Consider the following 7,254-nt stretch of genomic DNA (forward strand, 5'->3'; position numbering starts at 1 on the left):
AGTCACACGCCATTCTCACAATCGTTACTATGCTTGAGGCCATCATTGCAGCTACTGTGTCAATCCGTCTTGTTGAGGGTTTCCTCTCTTTCACTGACCCTCTACTTTACCAAACGTGATGTCCTTCTCCAGGGACTGGTCCCTGCTGATAACACATCCAAAGTACGTGAAATGAAGACTTGCCATTCTCGCTTCTAAGGCGCATTCTTGTGGTACTTCTTTCAAGACAGATTTGTTCATTCTTTTAGCAGTCCATGGTATACTCACTACTCTTCACAAACACCATAAATCAACGGGATCAATTCTTCTTTGGTCTTCCTTATTCATTGCCCAGCGTTTGCATGCATATGAGATAATTGAAAATACTGTGGCTTGGGTCAAGTGCACTTTAGTCCTCAAAGTGACATCTTTGCTTTTTAACACTTTAAAGAGGTCTTTTGCAGCACATTTATCCAGTGCAATACATCTTTTGATTTCTTGATTGCTGCTTCCACGAACTTTGATTGTGAATCCAAGTAAAATGAAATCATTGACAACGTCAATCTTTTCTCCATTTATTGTGATGTTGCTTATTGGCCCAGTAGTGAGGATTTTTGTTTTCTTTATGTTGAGGTATAATCCGTATTAAAGGCTGTGGTCTTTGTTCTTCATCAGTAAGTGCTTCAACCCCTTTTCACTTTTGGCAAGCAACGTTGTGTCGTCTGCATAGTGCAGGTTGTTAATTAGTCTTCCTCCAATCCTGATGCCGTGTTCTTCTTCATATAGTCCAGCTTCTCGGATTATTTGCTCAGCATACAGACTGAATAAGTGTAGCCAAAGGATACAACCCTAATGCACACCTTTCCTGATTTTAAGCCACGTGGTATCCCCTTGTTCTGTTCTAATGACTATCTCTTTTACAGGTTCCTCATGAGCACATGGTACCTGGCTTAAAATAAAATACAATGTATATTGGCCATTATTATTAATTTTGTTGAATACATTGATGTATCTTATTTCCCAAGCTCTAGTGATACAGAAAATATCCAAAATTGCTCATATTTAGGAGTGCACCCCTTAGTCTTTCAGGCAAAGGAGAAGCAGGGACTAGGAAGTGAGAAAAGGTGGCTTTGAACCAAGTATAAGCATCAAACATTCTCCTCTGGTACTAGTTACTGTGATAAATTGAAGGTGACAAGTTATTTTATGACATAAATGCAAATCAGCACTCACTTCAGTGTTATTTTCCAATGCTCTGGCACTTTAATGGTCCCCATAAGTTTGCTTCACTTGCAGCAAGTATCGGTATGTTCACAGTCAGCCAGAGAATTTATTTTTAGGTGGGGAGTGCAATGAACTGAGCCCATTGGCTGACTTAGAAAAATGATTGCATTCTCATCCACATATTATTCAGAAAGCTAGTTAGTATTTGAGCCTTTGTTGGTGAAATAACACAATAAATAGGGATTTGTCAAAAAGGGCTCGTTTCCATCTGCCAGACTCGACTCCCTAAATATTAGGCACTCACCCATTTGTAGGGGTGTGTGTGTTTATGTGTGTTTGTGAAAAAAGAAGAAAAACCTGTCCCAAAATGTAACATTCCCCACAAGTGACAAGGAGCTGAGACCTTAGCTCCTATACCAAATGCTGCAGGGAGAAGAACTGGTTCCTGTCTGTTGAGCCAGGGAAGCTTCTGTGTCTCTGAAACTCTAATGCCAGTGACTTCAACACGAAAGAAGACAAAGAGGATGAGAGAATTTCATCAACCTGTGAAAGCCAGAACCTGTGTCAGGTAGAAACCTGTCAGAGAAGGAAAACTCAAATATTTTCCACTAAAATGAGAGATAGAAAAGTGGTAAGGCTGCACGCTGTCAAAGGCAGAAAACTTGGGAGGCCCAGACAAACAAGGGTCTCACAGGTTTCTCTGTATTGTTTGCTTCTTACCAGTGACATTGATTTCTTGTCCTGCCAGTTCTACCAGGCTCCTTCAGTCTCTTTTGATGTTGATGGGGGAAAATAAAAACAAAAACCCCAAAGAGACAGGCAGGATTGTCACTGTAAACAGGACTGCACCTCCCCACCTGCCGCTCTCGTACATGCTGGCATTAACAGACAGTGGAAGCTGTTAAATACGCTGCCTAATTAATTTAAAATACAACTTCAGAGAGACAGCTCCTAATTGTTAAAAGCACTTTTATTAGGGCGTAAAGATAATCACAGAATTAAGTCATTAAGAGTCATAATAAGGAAACTGGTGCACAAAACAAAGCAGGATCCCCAATGTCACCTTTTCTGTCCTAAACAGTTCAGACCCTGCATTCATTCATTCATTCGCCAAGTATTCATTGAGTAATCACTTGCCTCTCTGCTCCTGTCAGTCAGCTACCAGTCTTTCCTTATAGAGAGGTGACTTGTTTTTTCATTTTTCTGCTTCATCTCTAGAATGGTTGTCTGATCGCGCATGTGAAAGTGTGTGTGTGAGTGTGTGTGCCCCATTTACATTCTGAGATGCAATCAGCATGCAAAGGCAGGGAAGGCTGAGGGAAGCAGGCAGTGAAAGACAGTTTTTATGCACGCCACAGAGCAAGGAGACTTTCTATCAACACTCTTCCCTAAGTGCATTGCATTAGACATTCTGTCTGACATGTTGCCACTTGGAGACACAGTCTCACCCCCTTCCCCACCCTCCATCTTCAAACCTGACATTGCTTCACATCAAGTGTTTAAGTTCCCATTGTTTGAAATAAAATAGTATGTAAAGCATGCGTTGCCATGGATGCAAAAGTCAACAATGCTTCTAGAGGTCCCTGAAGCTGGTAAGTTTGGATCTGCCAGGTAGCAAGATGTTGAATAAGACAAAGAAGAACTGACCTTCCCGAAGGATGTTTCCAGTGGGACATTTTCTTCAGTTGCAGCTGAGCACTAGGATATTGTCCAACACCAAGCTCTTCCTTCCACCCGGAGAGAACGTGCCTGCTCAGTTCTTTCCTCATCAGCTGACAGGAAAGCCATTTTCTTCTCCCAGGACTGTGTCTGGGGTTCAAGTGTGTTCTGGGAGCTTCTCTGAAAAAAACCTTGAGCAGTGCTGTTCTGATCCCTGGGGGATGAAACCAAGGGAGCTTCTTTTGTACACAACGCTAGTGGTTGGGCAACGTATCCTAAAGCTGAATACATGTTCCATTCCACTCCTAGGTATGTACCCAATAGAGATGCACACATATGTTCACAAAAGACACACACTAGAATGTTAATAGCAGCACTATTCACAATAGCCAAGTGGAAACTGCCCAAATGCCCAGCATAACAATAGAACCCCATTATGATGGAATACTATACAGTGATGGAGATGAATGAAGCACAACTACCAACAAACCACAAGTATACAGAACAACACGAATGGATCTCACCAACGACGTTGAAGGAAAAAAGCCAGACCCAAAAGAGGACCTACTGTATGATTCCGTCGATACACAGTTCGAAAGTAGGCAAAATTAATCTGTGGTGACAGAAGTCAGGATAGCAACTGCCTTTAAGAGGAAAGGGAGGGGTCTTGGTGGGCAGCAGACATAAAGACCAGTATCTAGGGTGCTAGCAATGTTCTGGCGGCAGTAATGGTTCAGTGGCAGAATTCTCACCTTGCATGCAGGAGACCTGGGTTCAGTTTCCAGCCAACGCATCTCCTGCACAGCCACCACCCATCGGTCGTTGTTGCGATGATGCTGAACAGATTTCAGCAGAGATACAGACTAAGAGAGACTAGGAAGAAAGACCTGAAGATCTACTTTCAAAATATCAGCCAATGGGAGCCCTATAAATCACAGCAGTTGGATTCCATTGTGCATGGGGTCATCATGAGTTGGAGACCAATGTACAACAACAACAAAGCAATGTTCCATTTCTTGATTAGGTGGTGGGACCCTCTTGTTCCTCAGTACCCCCCCCCAGTCATCTCACATTCATCCTTAAGGCATAAATTAGCCAGTCACTTCCTAAGTAAAGCATTTTCTGATCCCCAAAATGCATTAGGTCCCCCATGCTACATACTCCCATTGTACCCTATAATGCCCCTTTCCTACTTATTGTTTTCAATCCCCAGCTTCCATCAGACTTTAAGTTCCATGAGGGCAGAAACCAGGTGCAAAGAGACTACACTGTACGTCTAGCACCAGCACCCTCTTTGGGGCATGGAGAGTCCCCAGTAAACATTTGTCAAACGATTGATATTCAAAGCCCTTTCTTCATGGGTAAATAATGTATTTCCCTCAAGGCAAATAGCAGTTTGTATTGACAGGACAATGGAAAGGAGAGTTAGCTTGTCGTGGGTACTTCCTGTATACTGTGCATTTTGTCAAGCACTTTGCCTACATTATCATCATTTGATTTTTTTAGAATGCTCAGAGGTAGATAATATTAGTAGCCCCATTTTACAAATGAAGGAATTGAGGCTTAGAAAGGTTAAGTAACTTGGCCAAGGTCATATAGTTGCCTAAGTCTCAATTCTTCATCCTCTGTTTTATCAGTAATTCTTCATGATGTCATATATCCCTCACACGGCTGAAAAAATGCCTCAGAAATAGCAAGTTAATTTCCATAATAATTATGTGAGGTTGTTTTGAATGTGTCTTGGTATTCTATTTTGTCACTTTAGCAATGACAGGCTTGCATTTCTACATCGCTTCGCTATGGTGGCTTAGTCTTGACCTCTAACCTCCCTGGACTCTGAAATTGTTTCATTTCTCTCCCTTCAAAGGGAGCCAGAGCTGCTTCATTTAGGAGTGGCTAGGACAATTTCCTTCCAAATCCCTTTCTCAGGCTGCACTGACATTATTGTTTCTCTGAGAGGCTCCCCACTCCCACCCGTATCTAGTCTCCAGGGTGCACGGCCTGCTGGCAAAAGCAGGTGGGGTATTTAGCAGTGTAGTACCGTGGCCAAATTCATGGGCTCTGGAGTCCAAATGATGCTTCAAATCCTGGCTCCACCACTTAGTGTGTAAACTTAGGTAAGTAACTTTCTCTGCCTCAGTTTCTTCACCCGTAAAATACAAACAATAATAGTATTTGCCTCATGGGGTTGTTGAGGGGATTAAATGATATAACAAGTGGATTGGGCTTAGGGTAGTACCTGGCCCATTGCAAAGGCTTGATAAATGAGAGTGTTTATCATTATCAGTGCCACATAAGAATTTGAGACAAAACATAAGCAACTTTATTATTCCCTGTTCAAACTGCCTCCCCAGGCCTCCTTCATGTTTGGTTTTGTTTTCCTTCTCCAAAGGGACTAGAAGCTAAGTACCCCTGGGCTGTTTAGCAGTAAATTTAGTAGTGAATTCCAGAAAGCCGGGCTCCTAGGGGGAAACGGAATACCCCTGCGGCCCCAGGGCAAAGCCCTGGTGACCATCCTTTCTTTGTTGAGGCTTTTTTCCCCTTGCAGCAGTACTATTGTCTTCTCTCATCTCCCCCCAGCGCTCCAGTGGCAGAAAAATTCATTCCCCTTTCTAACCGAATCACAGCTTTAATAAAGCTATTGTATTTGACCACAGGCTTAGGAAACAGTAATATAACATAATAAGAGAAGACCATTAAAGTTCCATCAAGCAAGTTTTCAACTCCTTCACTTCCAGTGTCCCCAAGCCTTAGATAAGGGATAAACATTTTTTTAATCAAAATCTAAATAACAGTATACCTCACTTTTCATTTCATTTCAAGTATTTTTCCAGTTAAGTATGTGGTGTTTTCTAATTTCCTGTGTAGATCAGACGGGCTATAAAAGATTTTTTTTTTTTTTTAAGTTTTCAGGGCACTTTTCTGACTGCAATTTCAGTGCTGGTCTTTGGTTAGGTCATCAAAGGAGTAAGCCAAGGATGATTAAAATTCTAGAGACTGATTCGCAAAAGAACAAGAACAAATGAGTACTGGGCGGTGAAAACACTTATGGGGGGATAACTGGGTAAGTAGCTCAGAAATACTGAGAAAAAGAAGACATTAATTAATTATATGATTCAAAGGGTTATGGCAGAAGTAATTGTTTTAAAGAAAAATAGAGGCTTTTCCCCTTGCTTTGTTTACATGAGAAACAGCTGTTAAGGGCAGGAGCATTGAAGTCTCAGTCAGGGACTCAAGTCTTCTTGCTACCATTTGCTAACTGGGTGGCCTCATACAAGCAACTAAACTTCTGTGAGGCTCTGTCAATGGTAGTAATAAAAACCTAATTATTCGTAAGATTGTCACAAGAAGTCAAAAGGGGTAGCATATTTAATGCACTTAGCACAGTGCCTAGCACATAATAAATGGTATATTTCATTACTAACGTTTGTGTGGGGTCCCTGGGTAGTACAAACAGTTAACACGCTTGGCTGCTAACTGAAAGATTGGTAGTTTGAGTCCACCCAGAGGTGCCTTGGAAGGAAGGCCAGGCAATCTGCTTCAAAAATCAACAGACAGAAAACCCTACGAGGCACATTCTACTCTGACACACACGGGGTTGCCATGAGTCGGAATCAATTCAATGGCAATTGGTTTAATGTTTGTGCAGACACTTGTTAGCAGTGCTGTGTTTTGGACAATGTAAAACTTCCAAATGAGTAGTTCAAAGTGGACTTACTTGAGATGTTTTAAAACTGTCTGGGCTCAAATATAAAACATGTAAATCTTGGGTAAGCTTGGAAGTGGACCAGCAAACTGGGATTTGACAACTTTATTAATACAATTAAAAAAAAAAAAAACTTTACATCTTTATTTTACAGGCTCTAAAATGCATATTTCTCCACATTTTGACACTTCTCAAATCAGAATGTCTCACAATTCCTAGCATTTTTCCGACGTAATGCTATAAAATAATGGTGCACGTTCCAATTGATGACATCTAAGATTTGATGAAATATGATATTAAGCATTAAGCGCCTTGGGGTACTGTTCTAAATAAATCAGCCCAAACATTTCCTGCCTCAAATAATTTATAAAGTGAGGAGGACAATATAGAAACAAAGAAGCTGAGAGTGTACAGAAACAGGGAGGATTTATGGCCCCTTAGTAGAAAAAAAATTAATAAATTTTTAAAAATTCCTGTTTCACCATTTACTTATTGTGTAAACGTGTTCAAGTTACTTAATTCTCTTTGAGCTTTGATTTCTTGCTCCATGAAAGGGATCTAATACGATCTCTTAAGAGGTTCTGGTGAGGACTGAGGACATCACTGGGTAAAACGGCTGTCAAATTCTCGTTTGGTGCTGTGACAAATCACCACAAATTTAGTGGCATAAAACAACACACATTTAT

Source organism: Elephas maximus, chromosome 7, assembly GCF_024166365.1.
Source record: "Elephas maximus indicus isolate mEleMax1 chromosome 7, mEleMax1 primary haplotype, whole genome shotgun sequence".
In the NCBI taxonomy this organism is placed as follows: Eukaryota; Metazoa; Chordata; class Mammalia; order Proboscidea; family Elephantidae; genus Elephas; species Elephas maximus.